We start from the raw sequence: 17,633 nt of genomic DNA on the forward strand, positions 1-17,633 counted from the left end.
TTCAATGTCAACTCTATCCAAGCGCTATTCTATGTAAGTGAAGTTGTACTCGATTGTATTCTAGAATAGTGTTCTCTATTCTATGTGAGTGAAGTTGTACTCGATTGTATTCTAGAATCGTTTTCCATTCTATGTGAGTGAGCTTTGCCTGGCTGCTAGAACTGTCTCAACTCACTTCCAAAGTCTAGTATCAGTGTCTGCGTTTGGGTCCAACATTCACACACCTGGCCTCGCCGGTCATGACCCTTTTACATCGGTATTTTGCTAATTTAATCCCATAAAAAAAAAAAGTTAATTTGTAACTGGTTCATAGGTCTCACATTTCAGTAACCATTTATGGTCTTCTGATGAAAAGAGAACACGCACGCACACCCACACGCACGCGCACGCATACACAAGTACACATCTTCAGATCAGAAGGGCTCCTTCAGGATTCACTGGCAAATATGTTCTTAGTCTTAGTTTATCAGTGAAGGGTTACATTTTAGTTTCTTTAAAGTCAAAGCCACAAAGCTTTGACATATTGCACTGTGTGCAATGCGTAACACGCATTGTTTTTACTCTTCACTATTAGTCATTTACTGTGAATTAAGCGTCATTGTTGTCCATTAGTCATGCATTATTTAATCATCTCATATAGACTTTTCAAAACCAGTTGCATTATATGTAAACATACTGCATATTATTGTTGTGCATGAAGCATGAGTGCACAAGGCGCAACCATACTTCAGATACTGTGACATTTCTACACTTCCCCACAGGTCCCAGGAGTCGTACTTACCCAAAACAGTGGCAAGCGTTACCATTAGAGTTGCCATCCTTCCTTCCTCATTGACTGAGTAGAGGCAAGACATGGACACAGCTTTACACTGAAGTTTTGTGTGGCTTTATAGAAAGAGGAAAAAAGGAAGAGGAAGAAGCCACAGGAAAGAAAAACTGAGAATGAAGGAGGCTCTTTCAGAGAAACAGCCTTCTCCACTTCTTAGTATTTCACCTTCTAAAGCTTTGTTTAAGCAACTGTGTGTTTTTACAAATATATTTCTATAGGCAACTAGTTTTGGTTTCATATCTACAGTAAATTAATTTTGATGGTGAATGATCATGTGAAGGACAGATAAAAACACATCTTTCATCACCTCAGGCCAGCCAGGCTGTGTAGATGTACATCACTACGTCGACCTGTGGTCTTGGGACGTAAAAAGGTGCTGTCTGTTGGTCATAAATCCTGACTAGGAGCTGACAAGTATCCTCATAATGCAACAACCAAGCGCACACACAGACACACACACTCACACACACAAAGATACGCACACACACACACAGGGACACACATACAAACAGGTTAAAAAAGGCCCTTGTCGCTCATGATGTACTCTGTGGTTTTATACCGGAAGCGTCCCCACACAGGCCACCACAAACAGAATGTGTGTGTGTGTGTCTGTGTGTGTGCCATAAACCCAGTCATAAGGTGATGACCACAGGGTGGCGAGTGGTGTGACCTCCACACAAAGTGAGTAAAAGGTACCAGTTATTGAGATTGTGTTGAACAGACACTTATAAAACATAATTAATGAACTAAAGAACCCAAAACACTTACGTTATGAATACCATGTTTTTCCTTTTCACAGTAAACACCGACAGCAAACATTAGCATTATGATCGATTACTTGAATGTCTGTTAATGTTTAATGCATATAAAATCATATAGCATTTGTTTGATGCAAATACCCAGAGCTTAAATTTAAACTACCACGATAAGCATTTTTACTTTACCTTTTGAACTTGCTGTTGCTTATCAACAGGCAGAATGAAACACTCCTGATACACTTGATTGTCTTTGTAGTCGGGACAAATTCCAGTGTAAATAATGCTTATAAGGAGCTTATTTACATCACTTAATACCATGAGTTGTGCCAGAGAAGAGTTGTCAAAAGATCTGCTGTACATGACGGCTCAGCCAAGCCATCTGTGTTGTAAGTAAGGGATAATGGATGACACGCTGTTCGGGTAGCAGAAAATAATGTCTGTTCGAGGTGGTAATACGGCGACAACACAAAGCAAATCTCTATAGCACAAAGCCCATATATGCAGGCCCGCCCACAGAAATGACTTGGCACCTGAAAAGGTCCTGTGACTAGGCCCTCCATAACTCTGCTTTACTCACATCAACGCGTGTGAGCTCTCTCTCTCCTACATAAACACATACATGGAAACTGAGGTGAACTTTTGACATTTTCATGTAGCATACGATACTAACTAGCATACTAATTTCAAGATGGATGACATGGTGTTTGGGTAGCATAAAATAATGCATGTTTGATGTCGTAATGTGGTGACAATACAAAGCAAATCTTTATAGCACAAAGCACATATACCCAGCTCGCCGCAAGATGTGTGTGCTCTCTCTCTCCTACATAAACACATACAAGGAAACAGGGAGAGAGACTCACTCAGTGAAGGGGGTTATGTAGGCGCACACAAATGCACACAAACACACACACACACACACAAACACACAGTGAGACCGTGACCATTTTTATTTATAAAGCACATTTAAAAACAGCTCACGCTGACCAAAGTGCTGTACAATTAAATCACAATAAAATTAAATATCAAAACAAATAGAAAACAGAAACAAAACAATTAGATCACAAAAAAAAATAAAAAATCAAATAGAAAAACAGAAGCAACACACTCAACCAAGCATCTATATACACATCAAAAGAACAGAAACACCTCTAATAGAAAACAAATATATAAATGATCAACTAAAATCAGGGGGATCCAAATGCTAAGGAATAAAAGTAGGTTTTGAGCCTGGACTTGAAGGAGTCAATAGAGGGGGCTGATCTTATAGACAGGGGGATGCTGTTCCACAGTCTAGGGGCTGCGACAGCAAAAGCGCGGTCACCCCTGGATTTAAGTTTAGATTGGGGGACTGCCAGGAGCCCTAAGTTGGAAGACCTGAGGGGCCTGGTGGTAGAATAGGAGGTTAGGAGGTCTGTGATATAAGATGGAGCCTGCCCACTAAGGGCTTTAAAAACAAACAGGAGCACCTTAAAATCAACCCTGAACTACACTGGAAGCCAGTGGAGAGAGGCCAGGATAGGGCTAATATGGTCTCTTTTCCGGGTACCGGTCAGGAGCCTTGCAGCGGCGTTTTGGTATAGTAGGCGGACAGGGACAAATGGCTAATTCCCGTACACAAGGAATTGCAGTAGTCTAGCCGGGAGGATATGAAGGCGTGGATGACCTTCTCAAGATCTTTGGGTGACAGGAAAGACTTGATTTTGGCAATGGTGCGGAGTTGGTAGAAGCATATGTACATATCAGAGTAATTTTATTTAAGTAAACATCATAACAAAATGGCTTATTCACATGTTCACATGTTGCAGAAATGATATTATTTCTCTGAATATAGTTTTATAACAATTGCATTATTATTTTCAAAATATTATATTAGATAGATCGGCAGGCTCCATGTTACTGCAGTAACAACAAATGTTTATTTTTGTTGTCATAGTAACGGTAAGTATTTTGGTTCAAAATCAAATTTGGTTTTCATTGCTGGCCTCCGTGCCCCTCAATGCATATACAGTATAGGGTATTAAGTTGGAGGCATAACACAATCACAACATTGTTTCTCAGTTTTCAGGGTATTTAGCTAGGGGGTAAGGCCATTTTGCTGAGCTGTGTAATGTACACATCTAAAACACATGAGCCATAAGACATTCTTCTACAGACCTGCTTCCATCTTATTGCATACTTAATAGATAATCTTTCAGAATGCTTGATGCTTGGTTCAGTTGATTGTCGTTAGCTGATTCCTGCAACCTTTGTGTATACTGGCTGGTGAAAAAACCCACCTAGAAAAAGCCAAAGAATAAAAACAAACAAAAACTAAATTGTATTATAACTCAACGATAGAAATATACGACTTAACCATACTACTCAATTTACTGCGTTCCATGATATCATAACAAATCTTACAATAATGTGGGTGATAGTCATTGGGGAGGGTGATTTTCAACAAGTGTCTAATATCCATAGCAATCAGAGGAAAGCTTCAATCAAGTCTAACATTGATTTTGGAAAAGGGGAACCTGTCGCAGTTCCAGTTTATATTCATTCAGCGCAGCTGAAACTGTGACCAGGAAAATAGACCATAAAAACGATACATTACTTAATTACAACACCTCTTCCGCTCTACACATAACCTTAACCATGCAAAGAAAACAACTTCCTGATAAGTGGCCTGTCGTCATGTCAGTGAATTGACGCATAACGAAAAGAGATCCAGTCAGGGTGTGTGGTGTTAATTACCTTCACAAGGCCCACGGTGACCAGAATCAGTAGGAGCAGACCGCCCAGCACTCCACCAGTGATCTCCTTAGTGAACTTGGGCTCCTCATAGACCTCCACCTGAGTCCCAAGCTACGGAGAACATAAATGTATTTTGTGTTCATGTTTAAATGTACTCAGGATGTTTCATGTTACCATAGTGAAGGAGAAAGACTGCAAGCCATCAGCCGAGGGCAGGATGTATTTGTTTGAGTCATATTCCAGATTTGACTCACTGACCAAAATAATCTGACCAGACCTAACTCCAGTCTGACAACAAGCGAGAGAGAGAGAGAGAGAGAAAGAGAGGGAGAGAGAAAGAGAGAGAGAGTGAGAGAGACAGAGAATGACAAAATGTGACAAAGTTTTATTCTTTATCCTTATTGATTGTTCAAACTAAATCCGTGTCACCGTAGTGGAAGGCAGTGGCTATGGCTCGAGTTGCTTCAGCAGTGATCGTGTCACCGTAGTCGAAGGCAGTGGCTATAGCTCGAGTTGCTTCAGCAGTGACCGTGTCACCGTAGTGGAAGGCAGTGGCTATGGCCCGTAGAGGAAAGCAGTGGCTATGGCCCGTAGTGGAAGGCAGTGGCTATGGCTCGAGTTGCTTCAGCAGTGACCGTGTCACCGTAGTGGAAGGCAGTGGCTATGGCCCGTAGTGGAAGGCAGTGTTTATGGCTCGAGTTGCTTCTGCCACATTTGAGGCACACAGTCACTACTCTTTGGTAGGGTGATGCTCTTTGTGTCTTCTGTTCCATCTATAAAAAATAAGCATATATGAAATACATTGGTGAATCATAATCCCTACAATACAATTCAGGGTCACACAGGGATAGGACAGATTGATAGCCTAACACTCGAGGAAGGAAAAAGGGAGTCAAAGGTGAACAAGGGATTAGCCCAGACCTGGGCAAAGTGCGGCCCACGGGCCATTTGCGGCCCGTTGGCTGTCCCTGTGTGGCCTGCGGAGGTCAATTGTAAATTAGGAATCAAACATAAATACCTGTACTTATTATACAGCTCTTCAGAATGTTCCAAAAAGGTCAGTTGATTTGAATGGGCCAGGTCCGAACGTTCGCAGGTCTGTAATTTCTTTATATTCACTGCTGCGAAAAATGTATGACTGCTGTCATTGGCAACGGGTTTTGTGCTTCTAATTCACATCTTTCATATCATTTTGCAACGCAAGTAGTCCGGTCATTTAACGTAACTGAAAGTCATTGAAACTTGAAGTCAGAAGGTGGGTTGTTTTCGCATTTGCGTGAAGAACTAAACGGCAACAAAATCATTAAAAAGATGTATTTTAGAGAAATGTCTTCTATTGTTTTGGCAAGTGGTATTTTATTATTTCCATAGGCCTACATTCGTGCGTGTGGGCGTGCCTGCGACACTTTGCGCTGATAAAAATTGATATTACTATTAATTTGCATACCTATACTATTGCATTGCAAGCTTGCTCTCGTGTGTGTGTGTGTGCCATGTGTATTGATCGTCTGCGAACACCTTTAATACTGCAAAAACATGCTAATTTTCAAAATCGTTTTGGTGAATGTTGATTAAATGTTGATTAAATAATGTTGGCGTTTTTACTATGCCTGCACCAAATTTTTTTGATAGCCTAAATGTAACATCTACTCTTACCAGTAGCAGTTAATCAAAACCATACAATTTAATGTTTTTTTATAAAGAGATACAATTTATATTGAGCAGAACTGAGTTCAGCCTATTGGTCCGGCCCTCCACAACAGTCCCACTATCTCCTGTGGCCCCTTGGGGAAATGAATTGCCCACCCCTGGATTAGTCTATGGCTGAACCAATGTAGAAAGCAGTTATGAAACATCAGACACAACATTTAATTTTGTTAAGGCCCGATTTAAAGGTACAGTGTGTAGGTTTTAGTGTCATCTACCAGTGATGTTGCTGAATTGCAACCAGCTGAATACCCTTCCCTTCACAAGCGTGCGAGTACCTATGGTGAGCAATGAAATGCTATAAAAACGTAATCTTTCGTAAAACAGTGGCGATATGTCTGCGTTGCAGTAATCGTTCATGACAAGATGATAGGTTAACAATTTCATGAAGTTTATCTAGTCAAAAAGACCCAAAATAGGTAGATTTTTTTGCCATTCACATAAAAAAAGACCTGTTAATGCCGATCGTTATGGTTTCTTAATCATAGGTTGCGATTTAAAGTAACTGTTACAATGCTGGTTTTGTAGCTATCTGGTCGTGAAGCAAATTAAGCCCTCAAGATGCGCTGTGGTCGGCACAAGAGCGAAATGGATTGAATTCATATTTACAAGGCATACATGACTAGCCTAAGGGATCACATAACATCCCCCCCAACCCCTCTCCAACATTGGTAACGTCGCTAACCGCCCACACTAAACGGTCAAAATAATTATTTTTAACTTATTGACTGACTCTGTGACTTCTTTGGTGCTTTACCACTGGTTGATTCGAGAACCTGGTGTTACACTAAGTTATTTGTCTTCTAAAATTAAATATAAACTCCAGTTCCAGGTAGGGTTCCAGGTAGAATTTATATATAGATCAATGATCTAGGTTGATGGTGATAGGACCAGGAATTAGGAGTTAGTTTAAATATATTCCATAGTCATTATATCTCATCCCTAGTGGGAATTGTAGTGTTATTTGAAGAACATTGGAAGTTGTAACAACTTCTCATGTGTATTCTGTTCCGGGCCTACATGAGGTGTGAGCAGCCCTCAAAGCTTCCTCCTCCTCCCAGACCTGGTGTCTCCCAGATAATAATGAGCATTTAGGTATCCCCCCCCCCCCCCCCTTGCTTTCCAAGAGTTAAAAGACTGATTTCCCTAGAGACAGTCAGTGAAAGAGATTTAGGTGAAGCCAAGGTGAAATCTGACTCTCCTCCTCTGGTGTACATCATTGAAAGAATAAACCTGGACCTTGGTTATTCATCACTCTGACTGAGTCTCCGATATTTGGGATATAAATAATTCCTTTCAATGGGATGGTGGTCCTGTACTGTAGTGCCACAGATTCTCAGTAGGATTTTGATCAGAGCTTTGACTGAGCCCTTCTAGAATATTTACTTTACTGTTTTTGAGACACTCCAGTGCCTTAGCATAATGTGATATATAAGGAGATGAAGAGGGAGAGAGAGGCTGGGGGTTGAATACTTTTGCAAGCCACTAGATGCAGTAACTGCTTGCATATTTGCATCAATTTAGTTCATATGATAAAGTGCTCTCACTAAATATACTGTTGCAATACGTTTCACCTGAACCTAACCCTGGACGAAACCTGTAGAACCTTGGTATAAAAGGAGCATAAGGATGCAAATATTTGAGTTAGAGATTGATGTGGTTTACATAGTGCCATAGTGACAGTTTGTCAGACACAAATAAGAATTTCTAAAAATAATTCAAAGGAACTGTATTCCTTTTAAGGTTATCTTTGGGTATTAAAAAGTATATTTGATTAACATTTTAATCCATGTTTTTAAAGCTTCACAATGTCATTATGCTAGAGAGCAGAAAGGTAGTGGAACACTACGGCCATCCTTCATCCTGTAATATTGTATCAATCAGGACAGGGATGTGCACAAATAAATAGGCCAGCAATCAGCCTGTGTGTTATGTGTTCCATGAGGCATGATGCCTGCAAATGTGGCTTTGGATGTTAAATTTACAAATACTTTGTGAAAAGTACCAACTGCTTTCATCTATGTACACGTTTTCGTACAACAAAACTATATTAACTATTTTTCCCCGTATTCTTTCCTTTGTGTTTTTTCAGGACAAGAAGTAAACTGGATTTGTTTGTTTGTAAGTTTGATATTGTTATCGTTGCTTGTTTTTTGTTTTTATTTTATTAAAACTTTGTATTCATCTTTTAATTATTACATTTGTTTAATGTTAAATAATCTTTTACATTAGCATTTTAATTTAAGTTTGAAATGTAATAAAGGATTGGCATTAATAGCATGTGTTATAGTTCTTCAACAACGGCTTTTTATTTGTTTATTTTTATGTGCCCCTCTTGCCACCCACTTATCTTTCTCCCACGGAGTAGCTTCCTCCTGCATGTTAATAATGTCCGCAAGACCTAAGTGTGGCTGTATATTAATTACTGGTCCCTGAGTGATCGGCTGCCATTGTTCACATGGTTTATCAAAACACAAAGTACACTCCCCCCTTTGGCACATAGCACAACAGAGAGGTTCACGATGATGTAAATGTCCTGGTGTATAAAATAAACTGCACCACTTACAACCAACTGTAGATGAATCACTGTAAGGACAAGCAGACGGACACTGTACTGACTTCCCATGACTTTTCCCCTTAGCTAATAGAATGCTGTGTGGTGCCCCGTTCCTCTGGGGGCAATCCACCACCCGTGACTGTAAAGCTGCTGTCTTTGCCACCTCATCAGCTTTGGCATTACCTAATGTGACATAATCAGTACCCTTTTTATGAGCTCTACATTTACAAATAGCCAGGCGCTTAGAGCGCATCATAGCTGCCAACAGTAATTGAATTTGTTCCTGATGTTGGATTGGAGACCCATCTGACCTCTTAAACCCTCGTTGTTTCCACTGAGCCCCGTACACATGACACACATTATGGCTATACGCACTGTCGGTATGAATGGTGGCTTCCATCCCTTCCGCCAGACTACAAGCCTCAGTCAATGCCTTAAGTTCAGCCAGCTGAGCTGAACATGGCTGCTCACAAGGGATACACATTACTGTATTGAATTCCCCTGATTCTGCCATCTGTACTACACTGAACCCAGCATGCGTTTTGTTATCATAGTTGTGACTGGACCCATATACAAAGTAAACCACTTTCCCATTTTTCCAAGTCTCACTCTCCAAATCAGGTCTCAGTTTTGAAAAAGCAACTGAGTCCGCAACACAATCATGTGGACTTCCATCATATTCCAATGGAACTCGATCCGCAGGATTATTCACAGAGTCACAACTTTTAACTGTCACGTCTGGGCAAAATGTTAAATCATAGTACTTCAGCTGCCGCTGTGCAGTGAGACAAAACCTCCCTTTGTCCATCAACTGAGAAATAGCATGACTAGTATAAATATTCACCGGCCACCCCATAGTTACACCTGAAGCCTTAACGTATGCCATGTATACAGCCTCCAACCCCTGATAACAGGGTGGGTATCCCTGGGCCACTGAATCCAACTTGGAACAGTAGTATGCAATGATTTGCTTTGTCTTCCCTTGACATTGTGCCTGCATTAATATCCCCGTCATGTACGCGTCACGTCCTGTTTCCTTTTTCACTGAAACATATAGAGCAAAAGGTTTTGTGTAATCTGGCAAGACCAAAGCTGGGGCGCGCTGTAATTCACACTTAATGAGGTTAAATGCTTCTTCCCCATCTATGGTCCATGCCAACCGGTTTGTCAATTTCTCAGATCCAGCTTTCGCAATCAAAGCACGGAGTGGAGCAATCTTCTGCTCATGACACTCAATCCATTCACTGCTAAAACCTATGAGTCCTATAAAAGACATCATATGTCTAACTGTCTGAGGTTTAGGAGCTGCAATCAAAGCCTGGATGTGGTCAGGTGCTATCCCCTTCTCTCCCTGAGAAATCTGTCTACCAAGATACGTAACCTGAGATCTGGCAAACTGCAACTTTTTCCGGGACACCTTATGACCCCCTTCCGCCAGTGCTTGTAACAAAGGTATCTTGTTCACATGTGTGTACATCTGGTCCACATATCAATAAATCATCTACATACTGCAGGATTGTACTCCTGCACACCAGGTGTTTCAAATCATTGCGAATGGCTTGGTTGAACACATGCGGACTATGCTTAAATCCCTGTGGCATCCTGGTGTATCTGTATGTTTGACCCATATATTGAAATGCAAATAGCTCCCTGCTCTTTTCTGCCAAAGGAATAGAGAAGAAAGCCTGGGTAGCATCAATTACACTAAACACGGTTGCGTCTGATGGTATATTTGTTAACAGAGTGTGTGGATTAGGCACATCTGCCGGCCAGTCTTCCACAACTGCATTAACACAACGCAAATCCTGCACCATTCTCCATCTAACCCTGTCTGCCTTTAGAACGGGATAAATGGGTGTGTTACACCTAGCAAACGGCACCTTCTCCAAAACACCAGCTTGCAGTAACCCTTCTATCGTGCCCTGGACACCAGCTGCTGCTTCCGGAGAAATGGGGTATTGCCTCTGAAATGGCAGCTTTGCCCCCGGTTTGATTCTAAACTCCAAGGGACTCACCGACTTCACCAACCCTATATCAAAGTCTCCTGTGGCCCACACCTGGTCTGGCACAGCTTTCAAAACACCATTCTTGTGAACCTCTGTCCCTTCTTGTAAAATCATAATTTTCCACTTTCTCACCCCCTCACTTGTCTTCTCACCTTCCTTATACATCAGTCTCTCGGTGTCATTCAGAGGCCTGTGTAAATCAACATTCCAACACTTGTACCCAATACCTTCATACCTGCCATACAAACAATATGGATTCCCATAAGGACAACCCGCAGTGTACTCCTCCTCTTGGCATTCACCATCACTAACTGTGACTACTTGAGGCTCCCCCGTTAAGCGAGATGAGTGTTTGATTCGCATCAAAGTGCCATCCTGTGACAAACTCCACATCACCTTTTCCTAATTCCTTCGCAGGCAGCCACTTGCTGACACTGGCTCTCTCCATCATCCTACCCACATCTCTTGTTCTGAAACCTAATCCCACTTTAAGTGTGATGTGTGGTATTATGCCTCCCAAATCACGTGCCACAATATGCAATGGTGAATCCATCCTAATTGGTACTGCCACCCCTTCAGGTCCCACAATTATGCCCCTGGCCTGTAGCTCGACCTGAGTTCTTCCATTCAATGCCTCTCTCCACATCTTATCACTTACTCCATTTCCTTCTATTCCTGTGACATCTTCCACCATGATAGTGCAATGAGTTGGACACCTAGGCTTTCTGAGGCCTGCATGCCACCTGTTTATCAGAGGACCCCACTCACGCCAGATCTTATCCTCCCATTCCAATCCAAACAGACCTAACCAGTAAATCTGCCTAAACTGGGATGTGATGAGTGTTTGTGGAGCCATTATACTGTGTGATGATTGGTTGAACAAAGACAAACCTGCCGGAGTACACTCAATCTGAACTCCCATACGACATAACGCATCACGTCCTAATAAATTAATGGGAGTGTGATCTGAAATTAACACCGGCATTCTTATTTCTCTTCCATCCATTTGAATCAATACTGGGTCTGAAAAGGGAATAATCTGAATTTGTCCTGAGAATCCGACGGTCTTTGCCACCTTACCTGTGCTAGACAGGGGGAGATGTCGGGCGTCTGCTGTACATATACACGTAAAAGTTGCGCCCGTGTCTATCATTAATTTAACAGTTTGACCCTCAATCTGAACTTCCATAACCGGTTCCTTATCAGCCTGTTTTGACAACACAACAAGCTGATTATCCCCCTCCGGATTCTCTAGGCATCTTCAATAATGTGGTCCTCTAAACGGAGAAACAAGCCCACCCTGCTCTCCCATCTGAGGTTGCATTTCTACCTGTCCACTTACAACCCTCTGCTGGCAATCTCTGCTTATATGCCCCGCCTGGCCACATAACCAGCACTCCAATGACCCATCTCTGAAATTCATATTTCGGCTTGCCATACCTCGGCCTCTTCCTCTGCCTGCTCCACCCCCTCTGTGCCTACCCTGCATGTATCCCCACTGAGGCTGTGAATACGGTTGAGCCGGCTGATTCCAATATGGTTGTCTACCCATTTGTTGTGGGGGATGGGGGCCTTGTGTTTGCTGAAAAGGTGTTGGCTGCTGGAACGCCAATGGCTCAGACCCTGAATTTTGCATATTGCTTTGTCTCACATCCTGCTTGGGTGATTGGGCATGTGCACCAAGCTGAGGGGCCTGTATGCACCCTTTTTTTAAGCCCTTGTCGGTGTCTAATTGATTCTGAACCACCTTTCTCTGCCGTTCCGTGTCCTGTTTTTCCAAACTTAAGTCTGTCTTCCTCTGCACATTTACAAAATGAGTGACAATATCTCTAAACTCTGTTTTCGCCATAGACCCAATTCGGTGCTCATCCTCTAATCTATTTCTGGCTGACAATGGAAGGGCTTCTATTATGGCCTTCCTCATCATATGTCTAACCATTAAGTTACTCTCTGGGTCTGTTTCCATCCTCATTCGCCAGTCTGCTTCCACCCTCTCAACAAACACAGCAGGATTCTCGTCTGCTTTGATCTTATCTACCGACATACTTGCCAAAGAGAAGGCATTCGGGTATGTGTCTCTTAAGCACCTCCACACCTGATTCCTATAAGTATCAAATGCCAATTCATCTGCCAGTGAATTACCCATTAGCCCTCCAAGTGCCACTTTATTAAGAATGGCAGTGGTGGTCTCCTTAGTAAGGATCCGACTCAACAATGATTTTACATCCCCAACGGCTAACCTCTTTCCTTCCATCTCTGATTCCAGTTTCCCAATCCAAACTCCAGCTCCTTCTTGCAGAATAGGAAGCCTGGATATCAATCCGTCTAAGTCCGTATGACCCCACGGTTGGTAATGCGTTACATTGCCTTTATGGAGTAGAGGCATCATCACCTCTACCTCTGTGACTGGTGCCTGTATCCCTTCTCTCTCTCTTTCTCTCTCCTCATTCCTTATCAACACATGTTCCAACTGCTTGATTTTTTCCTTCATTCTCCTCATCTCCTTATTCTCTCTCCCTACTTCCTTCAAAACCTCCTTCTTAGAAAAAACAGTGACTGGGCATTGTTCTCTAATCACCAAATCATCCCAGTCCTCAGAGTCACTGCCCTCTCTGTACCTTGTCACACTCTCTTCCTGTTCCTCTCTCTGTGTAACCCCTCTTTTAAATGGCTTCTGTGAAGACCTCCACCCCCAGTCCTTTGACCTTACTGGGGCCATGCTTTTTGCCTGTGCTAAGCCATCCTCCTCTTCTTCCTCATTCTCAACTTCTTCCCGATCTCTACCTATCCTTCCATTTAACACCCCAGAATCCACTGTGAATTGCACCATCTGTGAGAGTTGTGGCACCCCACGTCTTTTACTCAAGTCCTCCTCATCTTTGGCCAAACAACCCTTCACCTCATTGCTCAAACTCTTTATATGTCGTAACCGCCTTTCGACTGTCTGGCACAATTTACTTCCCATCTGGTTACCCTCTGTCCTTAACTTCTTAGCACTCATGTCTGATTCTAATGCTAAGTCATCATACAGTTTGAAAAGAGCCTGAGCATTCAGACGGCCTGCTACCGCCTCCAACACCAGCATATTCATATGATTATAATTCTCTTCCCTTCTGCGCCAAAAGGTGTCTTCCTCAGCCATTCTATCATTGAAGTCCGGTCTAGCTCTCCTCCTTCTCTCTCTCTGTGTCTCCTCTATACCTCCTCCTAAGTCTTTTTCCAAATCCATATCAACACCTCCCATTAATCTCTGTATTTCTTTTGTCCTTTCCTCATCAAAATTCAACCTTCTGTTCAATTGTTCTTGATCCTTACTTGCAAAACAAGCATGAGCCCCACCTAATTCTTTCCAATCTCTGTCTCTTTGTTCTGAGAATGCTTCCCATGGAGCCGCTCTCACACCTGGTTCAGTCATTCCACCACTGTTATCTCTCATGCTCTTTGTATAAGACCCAGCAGGAGACACAGATGACCTTTCTTCATTACCCCTCTTATCACTACCATCCAGTGTTAATTTCGTTGACGAAAACTATGACGAAAAATATTCGTTAACGTCCTTTTTCCCGGGACTGAGACGAGACTAAGACGTGACGAAAACGGATCTTTATAAATAAAAACTATGACTAAATCTATTTTAACTTTCGTTGACGAGACGAGACGAGACGAAAATGTTGGTGGTTGACTAAGTCACAATTGTTTTTTTTTTCTAAACTTGTATGCACATCATTGGTTGAACGTTGCCCGGTCCTGTATCTATCCCTCCTCCACTCCCTGAGATGCCCCGACATGCAAGTGACGCCCTAACAGACGTTATGATGGCTGAAGTTCAAGCACTCGGTACTGGAAGAAAAATAAGAATAGATATCTGGACAGTCTTTAATTATAACTTGACAGAAAATAAAACACAATGCACCGCAATAACCGGCGAGAAACCTTGTGGCTTCAAAATAGGTGGGAAGAACACAACAAGAGGCACCTGAAAGCGCACAAGACAACCCTGCCATTTATGCCAAGGTAAATGAGCTAGTAACTGTCAAGGATAATTAGCTAATGTTAACTAGTTATTAGAATATATTAGCCAACGTTAAGTTAACTTCAAAAGGGCAGTCGAGTGTATATGTTGTGTCAGCTTGTACAACTAGCTAGTAATTTTCGATTGAAACCTGCCGTTTGGCTTGGCAAATGAGTTCCAAAACGTTTAGCTAGCTAACGTTAGCTAACTATGAGGTAGCATAGCTAAGTTATACTAGCTATCGATTGCTAGCTAAGTTATACTAGCTATCGATAACTAGCTAGTAAACGCATTGCAGAATGGACTATAGGACAGGCCACGCATGACATTAATCAAGAAAAAATAAATGAATACGTGATTGGTTTACATATCCTTGTCTATTTATGCAATTGTTATTATCATTGGCATTACTTTCAACTCTCAAACTATCTGTCTAGCTAAATATGTTGGTTATCAGATTGCACAGCAATTCATATGGAGGATATGTGGTTGATTTAACTAAGACCAGGTAGGCATAGTAGTTGTATTGTGTTATCACATCATTTGAATCTTCAAAATCTAGACTTGATATTCTCTTATATTTTAATGATAATACTGTTAACTAAGTATTGCCTTAAAATTATTATTTACGTTGAATTCATTGGAATTCAGCTGTAGGCATATACTAGGAGATCTGTATTTTAGAGACTAATTGCATCCACAGTTTAAGTACGGCAAGCTTGGCTATTATGCAGTTGTAGACACAACACAAGGGGTCCCCGGGCCTGAGAAGGGAAGTAAAGGAGTTTAATGTGGCTATAAGATGGACTTTCAAATGTGACTAAAACTAGACTAAAATGTAATGAGACTTCGTCGACTAAAACTAGACTAAAATGTTCTGAGTTTTCGTCGACGAAAACTAGACTAAAACTAAGGAGGATAAAAATGACTAAAAGTGACTAAAACTAATATGCATTTTCGTCTAAAGACTAAGACTAAGACTAAATCTAAAATAGCTGCCAAAATTAACACTGCTACCATCACAAGCCTTTTTCATGAGGGAACCACGAGAAGACGCAGGGGGCCTGCTTACAACTTCAACACCCTTTCCTTGATCAACAGTACCCCCTGATAGGGGACCAGCAAAAGACAAAGGGGGCCTTGCTTCCAAATTAACATTCCCATTGTCCTGTTGTTCTGAGTCAGACAGAGCCTCCAAGGGCCTTTGTTCTAAAACAGCTGTCCCCACAGACATTTCTCCTAATCCTATTTCAATGTTAATTAACCTCTTCGCTATTTCCTCCAATTTCTGCCATCTCTCTGTCTCATCTGGAATGTCCGCTTTCCCAATGACTCCTCCCTCAAACGTCACCACAGGGAACTGGCCCACCGCAGGAAGCTGCGGATACAACGGGATTCCTCTCCCCCCTATCTCATTGTCTGTAACATAAGGTGGAGGAGGAACCGACCCCCCCTTAACATCACCTTCTTTCTCGGTCTTATTCACACCCCGTCTCACATCAAGGCCCTGATTGCTTGCTCTCTGTTTAGCCAGTTTCATGAATGCACGCAGAACTTTCAATTCCTGTTGTCTTTTGATCTCCCTCTTAGCACTCTTATCTTGTACTTTGTAGTCTAGAATTTTCCCTTCCATCTGAGTTAAAAGCTTAGGGTCACATGACCCCTGTTTCGGCCAAGAAACACTATGATCCTTTGTCCATTTAGACCATTTGATCATTTGTTGCATCACCATCTGTGAATCTAACGCATACCATCTAATAATGGCCTCTACAGGCGTAACTGATTCCCCTCTAATCAAATCCATCTTAAACTTACAAAATTACTAAATCACAACCTGAAAAGCAAGATTACCTCCCTTCAAAGCAGGGACTTACAGGAGGAGAATCCTTGAAGTCACGTCCCACGTGGTTTCCTGAAACAAAGACAATTCCACAACACAGCCACGTGTACGGCACAACAATGCAATTACAGCTGCCTCTGTTATAATGATCTCAAAATACAACCTTAAACTCACTTTTCGTTTATAATTATATATAGTTACCAAATCCTTTTAACCTACTACAATTACCCACAGTATTACCACTTAATTCAAACCTTTAGCCACAAATACAAAACGAATCCTTTAAGTTTTACTTAAACCACGTGTTTGAACAATGGAACCAATTCACCCAGCACTATTATAGCCCACTCAGCTAAACAGATTCATAGGTTTTAGCTCAAGGCCTATTTCAATGCGTGTCACCAAAACCAGTATCTCTGTATTATGAATTACAGCACAAAACAACAAAACAATGTTCCTTGCACTAATACCACAATTTCCAGTCGCCTTCGTTTTAAGATAAGCAGTACACTATCAACCTATTCAACAAAAACGAATTAAACTGGTTTGAGTACTATGTTTCCAATAGATTTAACTACGTTTCTACGATATCACTTCATCGAGAAATTCCAAAATATTTCTACCTGAAATCAACCGCAAAATACGAAGCGTTCATATAATCTAATAACAAATTAACGAAACTTGACTCCTGATTCACCCACAGTAAGCTTATTAAGTTAACTGCAACATAAGACAATGTGATATTAATATATAATGACCAGAAAAGTTTAACGGCGTCACGTACAGTATCGTTTCGTTCGCTCAACTTAACTGCAGTTCAAAACTTCACAACTTCATCCACACTTTCACACGACTGGAGCATTTATCCTATATGCTCCTTATTTAACCACTGATATTAATGAGAACTTTATTGTAATGTCTACAGTGGCTTTATGCAATCATTCACACAGGTCTCCCACACTTTGTCTTTTCCAGAATCACTTTACAATCACCCGATTGTCACGCTTAAAACCAAAACGCGTGTTTTAAGTTGTATACCGATACAACAATCTCTACCGAGAGATATATCAAGCTCACCTTGAGCCGTGCACTTTTCCTTTTTATCCTAAAAATGGTAGCGAACCATAGAGACTATTCCTTACTAAAACACTCTCATCTACTGGCCACGACGACGGGGCGCTTCGTTTT

General features: G+C 41.6%; 1 protein-coding gene across 1 annotated transcript in view; it reads right to left on the minus strand.

Annotated features, from left to right (window-relative positions):
- LOC105890756 (integrin alpha-M-like) overlaps positions 1 to 851 on the minus strand; it is a 30,479-nt gene extending 29,628 nt beyond the window's left edge. Inside the window, exon 1 of the mRNA XM_031571556.2 lies at positions 782 to 851. The gene's annotated coding sequence lies outside the window, so the exon portion shown is untranslated. The remainder of the gene's footprint in view (positions 1 to 781) is intronic.
- Positions 852 to 17,633: the final 16,782 nt, after the last annotated feature.

This window comes from Clupea harengus, chromosome 1 (genome assembly GCF_900700415.2).
Source record: "Clupea harengus chromosome 1, Ch_v2.0.2, whole genome shotgun sequence".
Taxonomy (NCBI): domain Eukaryota; kingdom Metazoa; phylum Chordata; class Actinopteri; order Clupeiformes; family Clupeidae; genus Clupea; species Clupea harengus.